The 12974-nt window shown below is 55.0% G+C and overlaps 1 pseudogene; it reads right to left on the bottom strand.

Annotated features, from left to right (window-relative positions):
- Positions 1–31: 31 nt before the first annotated feature.
- Positions 32–11412, bottom strand: LOC143162850 (acetyl-coenzyme A synthetase 2-like, mitochondrial; annotated as a pseudogene).
- Between the last annotated feature and the right edge of the window lie 1562 nt (positions 11413–12974).

The following is a 12974-nucleotide window of genomic DNA, read 5'->3' as shown; positions in this document are numbered from 1 at the left end:
TGAGCAGGAGGTAGCTGCTGGCAGAGCCAAGCTAGCAGCTCTTCTGCCCCTCCACCAGGTGCTTGCATCCCTCTATGATGTGCTGCACGGCTTCATGGTCATCCAGTGTGGTTAGGTCCCCAAGCTCACTGGCCTTGTCCTCTACGATTTTCCTTAGCACCCCATGCATTAATCTTCCCCGAGCATGTCTTGGGCAGCTGGTGTGTGACCTGTGATGGGAAGGAGCAGAGCTAAGGCTGAGGGAAAGGGGTTGGCCAGGCTGCCGGAGTGGGTGTTGGACCAGCCTGCACGTGTTACCTGAACATAGTCTGGAGCCGCATACTTAGCAATCTTCTTTGAGATCAGCTCCCCTAGCTCAGCAGCGAGTGTATCCTGCGTGTAGCCACTGTTCTTCAGCACAAGAAATGTGTAGGCTCCTGGCAGAAGGACCACCAGGTTACTGAGCACCATGCGCAGCATGTTCCTGAGAGCCTGCCTGGACCTAGTGCCAGGAGAGGTTCCGCTCTGCTGGTAGCCTCAGGGGATGCTCTGTAGCCTGAGCTGTAAGTGCTTTCGGCCATGGTGCTGCTGCTGCTGCCTTATGCAAAGCCCAGCTGGTATAACATGTAGGTTGTGATGGCTGTGCTGAGATCCCCACTAACATGCTGTACGGCGTTGGCACAGTGTTGCTACCAGGGGTTGGTGTGACAGTGCCACTTCCCACTGCAGTGCAATAGCCCCGGGAGAGACGTTTCAGGGGCAGGAAAGCAAGCACCTTACCTTCTCCCTTGATCTCATGTGGGTAGCTGATGACAGCAGACTCTGCCACTGCCATGTGGTGATTCTGGAAGAGAACAGGGCTGGGGTTTGGCTCAGCGCTTTCGGCAGGCTGGCTGCCACCTGGGAGGTGCCCTGACCCGGCTTGGCTGCTGCAGCCCATGGTAATGCGGAGAGATAAGGAAGGGCCTCAGATGGCCTCTGCCCTTTTTCCTTCTTGCCTCAGCAGGTCTGCCTGCAAACACAAGTCTTCCCCCCCTGTCCCTGGCTGCTCTAGGCTTGCACCTTCTAGACCCTGTTCTGTGCCTCCAGGTTGCTCCTCCAGGTCCCACAATCTTTACTGGCCCACAGATGCTCCTCCTTAACATGCCTGGCTGCTGCTTTGGGATTCGCCCACTTACAGCATCAACCTTACCAGGCTTTGTCCCTCCCTTGCTTCAGAGAGCCAGAATGGGAGGGGAGAGGGTGGGAAGCTGTTCCCACAGGCAGGGTGTGGGTCCAACACTGTTCCCTGCTGCTACAGCAGCAGCATGTTTCTGTCTGGGTATTTCAAAGAGGCTTCCCTGAGCACCACCAGTGCACCTTCACTGTCCCCTTGGATGGCTTTACCTCCCACCCACACCTTTACCACAACATCCTCCACCTCCGCAGTGCCCAGCCGGTGTCTGCTGATGTTAATGATGTCGTCCAGCCATCCTGTCAGCTGGTTGTGGCCCTCACTGGTACGATACGCACCATCCCTGGTGAAGAAAAACCCTGCAGTGTCCAGAACCGTGCCATGGTCACTTGTTGCAGTGAGCATGTGAGCTGCTCACCAGCCGTGCTCTCACCTTGCCCCCTTCTCCTCTCTGTTGGCACCAGGGCTCATGTACTCTGCTCCTTCCTCAACTGCTCAGGGTCAAGGTGCTTACCTTCCTTCTTAGTCTTCTGCCTCTGTCAGTACCTGTTCTATCATCAGGCTCCTTCCCTCATTCTGCAGTGCACTGGCTAATGCCCAGCCTGCCTCATCACTGCAAGCCGGGAGCACTTTGCTCCAGTCGAGTGGGCCTGTGGTCCTGCTTCTTCTCCCCTTTGCTTCACGTCAAGACACGCACTCTTGGTCTTGCTCAGTGCCTCTGGATGAGTGACAGAAGTTGACAGGGTTTGCAAGAGATGCACCAAGAGGCCTCTCTGTGCTCGATAGGACTGGGGGCAGAAGGACAAATCCACTGCCCTAAAACCACATGTGATCCAATGGGGAAGGTTGGTGAGAGTGACCCATTCCCAGGGCAGTGCTGAGGTATCAGGCATGGGGAGATGTAGGGCCTCAACACTGTGGAGGGTCTGTGGAAGAACAAAGCAGCAGTACCAGCTCTCCTGAGTCCTGCCCCCGTGCAGAAAACCAGCAGGCAGACCCAACTGTACTCAACCAAACACCTCTGCAGTGACCTGCCATGCGTTTTCCTTGCTTGGATAAGGAGTCAGGTTTCCAGAAATCTCGTGGTCATTGTAAATGGTTCATGCCATACCTGGCCAGGCTTGCGAGATGCAAACGGCTACAGAGATGTTGTTTTCAAGAAGGCCATTTCCCTGTAAAAGTTACCTTTCAGTAATCATGGCTGAGGGTACTTGAGATGTTTAGTCATTGCCTATTTAACAACACTGTGATGGAAATGTCACAGAAGGCAGTGAGGAAAGTCCTGTGCCCCCGACTCCAATGGGACAGGCTCAGTCTCTCCCAGCAGATGTCTGCAACCGGCTGCCTACCATAGTGGGATGCAGGGCCCCTCCAGGGAGGCTGGCTGTTCCTACCCAGCTACCTCACCTTGGAAAGACATGGGCCAGGGAGCCCAAGCACAGCCCGTCTTGTCAGGACAGAGCAAGCTAGAAAACAACTCAACTTCTGCACTAGTTGGAAGAACAGCTTCCCTGTTAGTCCCTTTCCAGTAAAGAAGGTTGCTGTCTAGCAGAGGTGAGCAGGAAAGACGTGCTTACAGATTTTCACTCCCATCAGCAAGTACACGCTGCAAGTGCCTGGGGGAAAGCAGGCTGAGCCAGTGCCTGGGCTGCAGGTTATAAATGTACCTTGTCGTCCAGGAGGGAGGGTCTGAGCCCAAAAAGGATCTCATAGCCATTCCTGGAAGGATTTCAGCTCCAGGATTAGAAGGACAGGGTGAGATACAGATGCCTCCTGTTTCTGAAGCAAAAGAAACTGTAATGCTCATCAAAGTCGGGGACAAGAGGAAAGCCAGGTAGCACTGCTTGGCCAACAGCCTTTGCCCTGGCCCTCACTGCATCCTGCTGGACCACAGGCTGGGGCTGAGTTTGCCAGAGAGCTGCGGAAGGCTCTTTGCGGAAGGATGATCCTGCTCATTTAGTTCAGCAGAGATCTGCTCCCTACCATCAACTCCCCCGTGTTTCTCTGGGTTAGCTTTAAAGGCCATTTCTCTCTTTCATGTTTTGGTGCCCGTGGCCCCTTACAGCATTGCTCATACAAGAGTGTCAGTAACAACCATTCCCACTTGGCCAACGAAGCAGCAGGTCACTCCTAAAGCCTGGGAGAACAGAAGCTGGAATGAGGGGTCATACACATCTCACCAGTTTGCCACCACGTCTCCACTACTGGGCACTGTGTCTCACCGACCACACGGAAGTACCACTCCCACGCTTCCTTGTTGATGGGTTCCCCTACTGCAAGGGGAAAGACAGGGGGACAGAGCTGAAAGATCAGGTCAAAGACACAGCTTCCCAGGGCCTGCTCGCGGAGCCACCCCCAAATAGCACAGTCTCCCAACTTTCCGCTCTCAATGTGCTGCTGCTCTTGGCATTTGTGGGAAGAGGCACAACCTTATGCCCAAGGATTTGCTGCTCCAGCCCATGCCACCAGCAGTTACCTCAGCCGAGCACTTTGAGAGAAGAGCAGTCATACTTCTTCACCCATTCATCGCTGTATCTCAGGAGCAGGCAGATGGCAGCGGGCACCCCGTAGAACTGGTTAATTTCTAACCTCTCCACTGTTTCCCAGTAGCGGCCTGGAATGGAAACAGGGCCAGTAACCATCCACACAGGTCCTCCCAGCCCGAGACCAAGATAAAGGGAGAGGAGGTGAGAGCAAGGGCTCTTTAGCAGTGCCTGGACCTTCAGCCAAGCTAATCCCACGCTGGGAAGGACTAAAGCAGTCCAGGAGCAGCAGCGGCCCCTTTTCTTCCACATCACCTAGCTCTGCTACCCTCCCTGCTGCAGGGAGGGACAGGGAGAAACAGCTTCACCCCTGGAGAAGCAGCAGTGACTTCCTAACCAGAGGAAAAGACTCTTCCCCTCACAGCTCTCTGCTGGGCACAGCCTGCGATCTGCTCCTGCAGCAGCAGAACCATTGCTTCCTGTGACCTGGCATCAAACCGCCAGGTCCCTGCCTGCTGCGGGTCTCGCAGGGTGGCTGTGGCATGTCCCAGCTCCCCTGAGACACCTTCTCACTCGCCAGGGTTAGGATGGACAGGAGTGCTCTCAAAAAGGACTGTGGTGCCGCCATTGCAGAGCGGGCTGTAGACCACATAGCTGTGCCCCGTGATCCATCCGATGTCTGCCAGGCAGCCAAAGACGTCCCTGACCCGGTAGTTGAACATGTACTGCGCAAGAGAGGAGAGGCAGTGAGGGGTATGGCCTGGGCCTGCCCTCCCGGCAAGGGCGACAACGGGGAACAGTGTACCCTCTCTCAGTCCTAATGTTATTGCATCCTTCCGTCTTCCCACTACCCCTGCAGGGACACCTTCTTCCTGCAGAGAGTTTTTTTAAAACATTATCAGAAAAAAAATAAAATGTCAGGTGCTTTATGAAGGTGCAGGAGGAGAGAGACACTTTAAAAAAAAAAAAACAACACACAGCCAAATTTGCTCTTTTCCAAAGGAGAGAGCTACACGCCTTTCCTTCCCTCTGCTTGTGTCTAGACAAGGCTGATCCAAGTATCCTGTAGCATCAAAATGGGAGAACTTTCAGGGTGAGGATGGTCCCTCTGCACCTAGATGACTACGTGGAAGGAGAGGAGTTGTAGGCAAGGGCAATGTGGTGGAGGACTCCATGAGCCACTCCCAGGCACTGCTGGGCTCCAAATGCACAGTAAACACTCGGGAAAACCCTGAGCTCAGCAAGGAGCCCAGTGTAGGAGCACTGAGACAGCAAGCAGAGGGACCGTGAGATGCCTTGGCCCAGAGCCGCCCCAGCTTCCCCGCAGGAGTTGGCACCTCTCTGCCTTAGCTGGGTGAGTGCAGCGCTGTGCCTGCAGGCAGGCAGAAAGCAGAACAAGCTCTTCTTCCCGCTGCCCCATTTATTCCTCAGGAGACCCTTGGCTGCAAGGCTGGAGTAAGAGGGAACAATGCCTGCCCTGTGCAGGGCAGAACTGAGTGCTGTCAGACTGGCAGCAACACGTCCAGCTTCCTCAAGCACTCTCCTTTGTTTCCTTTACTCAGCACCAGGAAAGCTCCCCAGGGGCCGGTCTCCCACTAGCCCATCACTTCTCACCTTCTGCTCTGGCATCTGCTGTTTTGGACCTTCCCGTCTCTTCCTGCAGCTCCCTCTCTGCAGGCTGCCAGCTGGAGGCTCCAGAACCTCAAGTGCTCCAGGGTGCTTGTAACAGAAACTTCCCCTGCTTGCTCCGTCTCTTTTTAACCGAACAGTGAATTATGGTAGCAGCGGTCTGCCCCATCCAACTGAGAGATGAGCATGCCAGCCTTGTGTCATGGTTTTCCAGCGCTTCTGAGTGTTAACATGGCTACATGCTGTTCGCTCCCTGCATTGCCATTCTGGGATGGCAGTCCTGGCTCTTGCAAACCAGCTTTGATGGTCTTGAGAGGGTCACGTATCATGCTGGGCACCGCTGTACAGACAGCTTAGCTCACAGGAAAACCAAGGGCTTCCACACACACCCTGCACACACCCCAGGAGGTTTGGCCTCCAGCACTCAAGGCTGACAGAGAAGACCCAGCCAGCCCTGAGCTTGCTGTCTCATAGGGTGCATGGTATGAGGCACTACTGGAACTTCAGTCACGCACAGGGAGAGCCAGACTCAAAGCTAAGGGACTGTTCAGAAAGGAACTCCCTCTTCCAGATGACTCCATATAATGTCTCAGGAAATGTCCCTTGCAACCATTCCTGCAGCCAAGTGCAGCTCCATGCTGTGCTCAGTGCTCCTTTATCCAGCTCTGTTAGAGTTTGCTTTGGGCATGCTAGGTGTTAAAGGCTTTCATCCTCCCAAAGATGACCCACGCTCTTCAGGTATAGACCCTTTGTCTTGAGGGCACTCACCAGCTTTTACACATATCCTCAAATGTGCCCCTCCCAGAAGCACTGCCTTCAATCTCCCACCTGAGCTGGGGTAGTTACACTTAGGGAAAGCAAGCCAGAGGTTTTAGGAGCAAATTGGCTTCTTCCTCCTCACCCAGTAGTATAAAATTACCCTTGCAAGACTGAGCATCCCACCAAATGATTCAGTCTAGGATAGGGCAGTGAAAGGAAGAAGAAGGACAAGAAGGTAGCTCAGAGGAGTATGTGTTTGGGAGGTCCTGCTCCAGAGCATGTGTTGCTCTTCCCCACTAACTGTAGGCAGATGTGCTCTGCTGGGCTGATGCCCTAGGAGGGCTTCCCAGAGACTTTGCTCTGGATAAAGACGAGCTCATGGTGCAACAAGACAGCACATCTATTCCCTGCACTGCCTATGAACTGCTAGCTCATGAGTGCTCTGTGGCTGGGATCCACTACCTTGTGTGTGAGAGCACCAAACAGCAAGTAACCAGCTTGGGAATGAACCAGACCCTTGGGTTTGCCGGTACTGCCTGTTGTGTAGAGAAGGAATAATGTCTTCACTGTCCATGACAGCAGGCTCACAGCACGCACCCTCCTTCATCATCTGCTGCAGGAGAGAGCACAGCAGTTCTCTCTTGGGGTCTCACAGGCTTCCCTGTGTTGTCCCTACACCCACTTGCGCACCTCTCCCCCGAGCCACCCTCTGAGCACCTACACCACCCTGCTCCCCCCATACCAGCCTCCCCGCCTCTGCACCTCCGTTCCCCTTGCTTACCAGCCTGAACTCTCTTTCGCCTTGCTGAGCTGGCAAATGCTCTCTTCAGCCAGAGCAGGCCTGCTGAGTAAGAGGCAGCTATTTTTACGCTGCCACTGCTCTGACCAGCACAGAAATCTTCCAGGAAGCCTTTCTAACACTAATTGCTTGCAGATGGGATGAGCAGAGGCAGGGAGACTTCTGTGCAGCTCCAGGGAGCTAAGAGCAATGCATGGCAGGGGCTTGCCTCTTCAGAAACAGTGCTCCATGCTGACAGCCTTGCCATCTTGTGTGCCATGAATAACAGGCACACGAGCAACCTCGCTGCCTGCTTTGTCAGACACAAGCTGCCAGCGGCGCTCACAGAGGGTGCCAGGTCCACCAGCAGAGCAGTGTGTGACAGTGCAGTGGCAGTCCAAGGCTGGGCTCACAATGTGTCAGCCCACGTCTGGGGTGTTTCTAGCCCCTGGTCCACCCTGCTACGAGCCCTGGTTTGCACTGCCTGCCGCTGACAGTACAGGGCTGGTGCTGTGGGAAGAGCCACCAGTTATCCATCCTGATGGTTCCTGGGACTGTCCTGAACTCATGTGCAGCTCCAGTTGCCACTGCTGCTGCAGGACAATGTCCCCACATTGTGTCAACACCAGCAAAATTGTCATGGCCAGCCAGGACCCTCTCTCCACCCCCTGTCCCTGCTCCCAGAGCAGGCACATTGCCCAGGGGAAGCAGCAGTAGCGCCGGGCAGCCTCTCACCTCCTCCAGCAGCATGTCCAGGGCTGTCATGAGAACCTTGCTGTCAGTCCTCATGGAAACCAGAACCCGTTTCCCTCCTGGGCACTGCTTCACAGCCTGGTCCACCATCTTCTTTAGCTCAATAACCTTGCCGCCTCTCAGCCCCTGGTTCACTGCGATCACCATCTCTGACTGGGCTGCAGAAGGCAGAAGAGCCACATAAGCAGCTCTGCCCCTCTCTATCAGTCACACAGCAGTTTGGCTGTACCATGACCCTGCACCTCTCCCTCTGTCTCCCAGTCCCTGTTACTCATGTCCTCCATTTAGCAAAAACAGCAGCTTTGCATCTTTGTTTCCCGTTCATTCCTGCCTGTGTTGCATCCCCTCAGAGGAGACACTGTATCCCAGCCCTTCAGTCCCTTGGATGAAGGAGAGAACGAGTCCATCCCATGGGCTGGAAGATATTTAGTGAGCCCATGCCATTTCCTGGGGTGCTAATCCCTGCTCCATGGCCGTACGTCATGGCAGTACACCCTCAGTTAGCCCAGGGAGTCTTACTCAGAGAACCTTTGCCATCAGCACAACCCTGAGCCCCCCAACTGCCGAACCAACAAGCTTAGCACTGTTCCCCAAGGGAAACACGTCCTCGTTACCCACTGGCTCTTACCATCCCAGGTCCTGTCTGCTAGGGACTCTGCACTGAACCCGGTGAACATCACAGCGTGCACAGAGTCAATGTGGGCACAGGCCAGCATGCTAGCCACCACCGGTGGGCACGGGCACAAGTAGATTGTCAGTCTGTCACCTGATTTCACCCCTTGCTGTTTCAAGATGTTTCCCAGGCAGCACGTCAGCTCCAGCAGTTCCTCACCCAAAGAAGCAATGGCACAGTTAGAGACTTTCTTGCAGATCTTACCTGCGTGCATAAAGATGGGGGGCCTCAGAGTCACAGGTACGCAGCTTACATCCCTACGCACCCTAACCCCCCACGCTGGAAGTCCATGGGAGAGCTGTAAAATGTCAGTGGGAAGGAAAGGAGAAGACAGTCACTAACACGGGCCATTATTTATGGAAAAGAAATAAATCAGAATCGCCTCTGTACAGAGCCTGACACTGTCACTGGCCAGCATGAGGAGCAAGCCATGGGGCCAGCAATGGCCACTGGCAATTCCTCTGACTCAGCAAGCCCACACCACCTCAGCTGACTTTCCTGATGATAGCCTGCACATTTCTTATCAGCCCGTACAACTGGAGTGACACACTACCCTGCAAGGCTGGAGGCTATACATGAGCAGTTAGATATCTTCCCCCATGAAAACAGAGCCCCGTGCTTTGCTAAAGCTGGGAAGGTCAAGTCCTCCAGAGCTTGTGCCCACCAGTGAGAACAACAGCTGTAGGAAAGTGGTGAGCAAAATGATGCCTCTCCCGAGAAGCGTCCCTCCCAGAAACCACGGCTTGGCTGTCAGTGATTCATTTCATGGAAGGGCTCTCCATGCAGGGAGATTGGCGGGGGTGGATGGTCGTGTTTGTCATGTGAGGTCTGGAGCCAGAGAAGACAGGAGAACTTGTTCTGCGTGCAGAGGGATTTAAGTGGATTCTGCGGCGGAGACTCAGGGAGCAGGTAAATTGAGCTGGAAGATGGGGGGCCTCAGACCAACCTAGCAGGCAGTCCCCCAAACAGCCAAACCCAGCAGTGCTGCTGACATGCGGATGAGCATGGGACATCCCAACACCCATGTGGCTGTGAATCTGGCCTCTCTTGCAGACCATTTACCTGCAATTTTAGACACCAGGAACCTTGCTGAGAAGGCCCTTGTGTGACTTTCCTATGTGGTCTTACCTACAAGCATTGCAGTGCTGCCACGAGGGGCTTACATCTGCCTCCCCAGCTTGGTAGGGACCCCTCGGGGTCCAGAGGGTTAATCAGGAGGTAGGCTGAAGTCTCAGATCAGCACAGGCAAGCCAACAGCCACCATACTGTTGATCTGTCTATGTGAAGGGATGCTGCATCCCCTCACATGACGCGCATCACCAGATCAGTCCTGTGCAGTGTTCATGCACACTGCAATATGTCCCTTGTACGCTGAGAGGTAAGTACTGACCTGTATGTGACCCGTACCTCTTCTCCTTGTTCATCCTTCTCCCAGATTAAGGCCACTTTGTCTGAGGCTACATGGACATGTCAGTCCAGGCAATTCACTGGAAAAAATGACCCAGTCTCATTGCCAGAGCAACACTCAGTACCTCTTAACTCCCATAAAGCCAGCGCTGGCAGTCCCGTTTTCAGATCAGAGTCAGGGCTGTGTGAGTCTTCTCAGCATTAGCCTCGTGCGTCCACTGAAACAACCTTTGTGGATACCAGCTGGCAGATCACAAGCACCGTCCCAAGCCTGTTACACTCCTCACCACTCCAATACCTACCAATCCCCACTATCAGCTTCCTCCTTAATTGCAACCTAATGCAGTCCAGAGCAGAAACTGCCTGAAGTCCCTTTGGAGGTCACATCCCCAATGCCCTCAGAGGGCCTGGCGAACATTAACTCAGCCATCACTCCACCCAGCACTGCCTTGCAGCTGCCTCTGGGGTGGACTAGGGCAGTTTTTTAGTGGCGGTCCTCCTAAATAACAAATGTAGGATGAAGCAAAGCTCTGCGCAGGAAGGCTGCAGGGTGCATTTGTCCAAGATGGAAGAGAGCCAGGGCCAGGAGTGCACAGCCCCTGGCTTTCCAGGGACATGGTAGGCTGAGGCTTTGGCTGTAATTCTTCTGAGAAAAGTTTCCCATGTTGCTGGCAGCTGCAGCTTCCTCAGAAGCCTTGTTCCACTCTGTGTTTTCCTTAAACCTGCTACTGAGGTCATGGGATGATGCAGCACCCCCAGTTTGCATACCAAAATGCATTTTTCTCCTGACCATTTGTAGTTTTCTGGGAGAGAAAGAAACACACATGAAAGGGGGAACAGTAAGATCTCAAATCCCAAAGGCAAATAACTCCTGCTCTCCTGCCCAAACGGACTGTGTAAGACCTGACTTCTGAGAGGTTTGTCTTGTATTTTGAACACTGGGACCAACAGCGCTGTGAGCAGGACACAGCGTCACCAGCCTCTATGTCTTCTCCTGGTAGCCCTCTAAGGCAGTAGCCCCAGCCCACAGAAGAAGAGCCTCCCACGGCTGTGGGGACTTCCAGTACCACTCATTGCTCCTGTATTTTGCTTTCTGCAAATACATACTGCCTTCGCTGGGCAGGGATAACCTAGTGCAATGCTCCCTGCTGAACGCACAGGCTTCAGTGCTGCTGCCTGTGGTCCTGCAGAATGGAGCCACCGCGCTGCTGTGGGATCCATGGAGGCTGAGGGAGAGCAGCCCGGCTCCCAGCACAACCCGATCCAGCGGCAGCCCCTCGAGTGAGACCTTGCTCTCTTAGGATCAGCCACATCCTTACACTACAGCCACTGCTTTTGGGGATCCCCCTCACTCCAACCCTTTAACTCTGTGCTCCTCCAGTCCGCTTCCGGGGCTGAAGCCCTTCACAGAGAGGCACCCACAGGCACTTGGTGGACTCCCATGTCTGTCTCCCTCCTTACCTGCCACGTTCAGCTGCCTGCCCAGGAACTAGGAGACCCTGCCATAGCGTAGGTCGCAGTCCTAGACAGAGTGGAAGGGAGTGATCCAGGTGGGCTGGCTCCTTCCTAGCCCTCCCCAGAAGGTGTCCCCCTGCTCCACTGACACCTTGTACAAGCCTTGGTGGTCCTTGGGTCTGGGGAAGGCAACGGCTTCGGGCATGTAGACTGTGAGGGGCCTGTGGCTCCAGGCTTGGGCAGCCACTGACCCAGGGGGGTATCTGGGAGCCTGAGAAAGAGCTTTGGGGCAGCAAGTCCTGGCCAGCAGCCTGCCCATCATCGCAGGGCGCCTGCCTCTCACCAAGGAGATGGGTGCCTGGAGCCCTCACGGCCACACGGGACACCCGGCCCAGACAAGATGGGCCCCTGTGGGAGCTGGGGCTATGCTGCCCTGGGCTGACTGGACACAAAGCAGCTCTCCTGCGCAGGGAGCCCGGGCACCCCTTCTCCCCTGCCTTGTTCCTCTCCTCCTCTCTTCCAGAGCACTATGGGGAAAAAGAAATTCAATCCCTTTAAGGGAGAGGAAAGGGGTGGGCTGTAGAAATATTTGACTGAAAATAACCTTCATGCTAATCTGAGTCCTGACAGCTGCTCTTGAATGGGAGCCAGGTTCAGCGGGTGCCTGGGCTCCCCACGGGGCCCAAGGTGCTGGGGCCAGGCTCTACCCTCCCGCTCATGCTCTCCTGGGGCTGCACTGCATCTCCACACCCCTCTGCTTTGCCCCTACTTGCCTCCCTCCCACCTCCCTCATCCCCATCCCCTTGCTCCCCACAGCCCCCCCGCTGCAGCCCTCCGGTCCTCTGCCGGCCATGAGGGCAGCCTGCGGCAGCTCACCTGTAAAAGTTAGGGTCCCCTCCATGCTAGCCTTGGGTGACAGGACCATCCCCTTCCCAGAATTAAGGCCCATTCCCTGCAGAGCACTAGGCTGTGCTGTCTCCAGGGGGCCAGGGAAGGTTTTTCTCCTGTGGCTGTCCGCTGCAGGAGGGGGATATCACATCCCATCCCACCTCACTGCTCAGCAGCTATCAGAGCTGTCCCTTCTGGCAAGCTGGGCTGGGCTTTCTGCCTCCTCCCAAACACTCCAGACCAGTCTGTACCACAGGGTGGACTGGGAGCACTCAGCAAGGCCATGGTGGAGCAGGGGGTGGTGGTTTGGCATGAAACACTGCAGCCCATTTCCTCATGCCGAGACCTCCTACCACCCACTGTAGCAGAGCTAAGCTGCCTCCCTGCCTCCAAACAGCTTTTTTTCTGCCTTCCTTTCCTTCAGGCCCTATATAGGTAGTGTTTTTTAAGGCAGAGCTTGGAGGTTTCCTTAATTTCATTGACCAGCTTCCCCTCCCTTCCTAGGGGGCACAGGAGAAGAGCAGAAAAAGGCTCTCCCTGCAAGCAGGGCTGTTCTCAGCCAGGCACACCAATGGGATCAACAGCAGAGATGAGAGGGTTAGTAGATCTCCTCTTTGCCCTTCATAGTGCGACACCACTCATGGTCTGCAGGGCTGATATGTTTGGTGAACAGGCTGGACACCAGTATGGGAGACAGGCACTATTTGATTGCAGGTGCACTCGTTCCAGACCACACACCTGGTTTGTGGAGCTGCCCCCCGAGCCAGGTGAGGACCTATGAGGGCTCTGTCCCCCTGGGGAAATGCAGTCCTGTGGGCTTACAGCCCCTCCACAAAGTCAAGCCCAAGCAGCCTTGTCGTTCCACCAGTAAAGTCTCTCATTTCCTATGCACATCTGCTCTGCCTCAGCCTTTTTCCCCTGTAAGACATCAGTTTTTTCCATCAGACCATCCCCAGATGCCCTTAGCAGGGTGGGCAAATCTCAGCTCCTTCTCTG

Source organism: Aptenodytes patagonicus, chromosome 7 (assembly GCF_965638725.1).
Source record: "Aptenodytes patagonicus chromosome 7, bAptPat1.pri.cur, whole genome shotgun sequence".
Lineage (NCBI taxonomy): Eukaryota > Metazoa > Chordata > Aves > Sphenisciformes > Spheniscidae > Aptenodytes > Aptenodytes patagonicus.
This window is presented reverse-complemented; position numbering and strand designations above follow the sequence as displayed.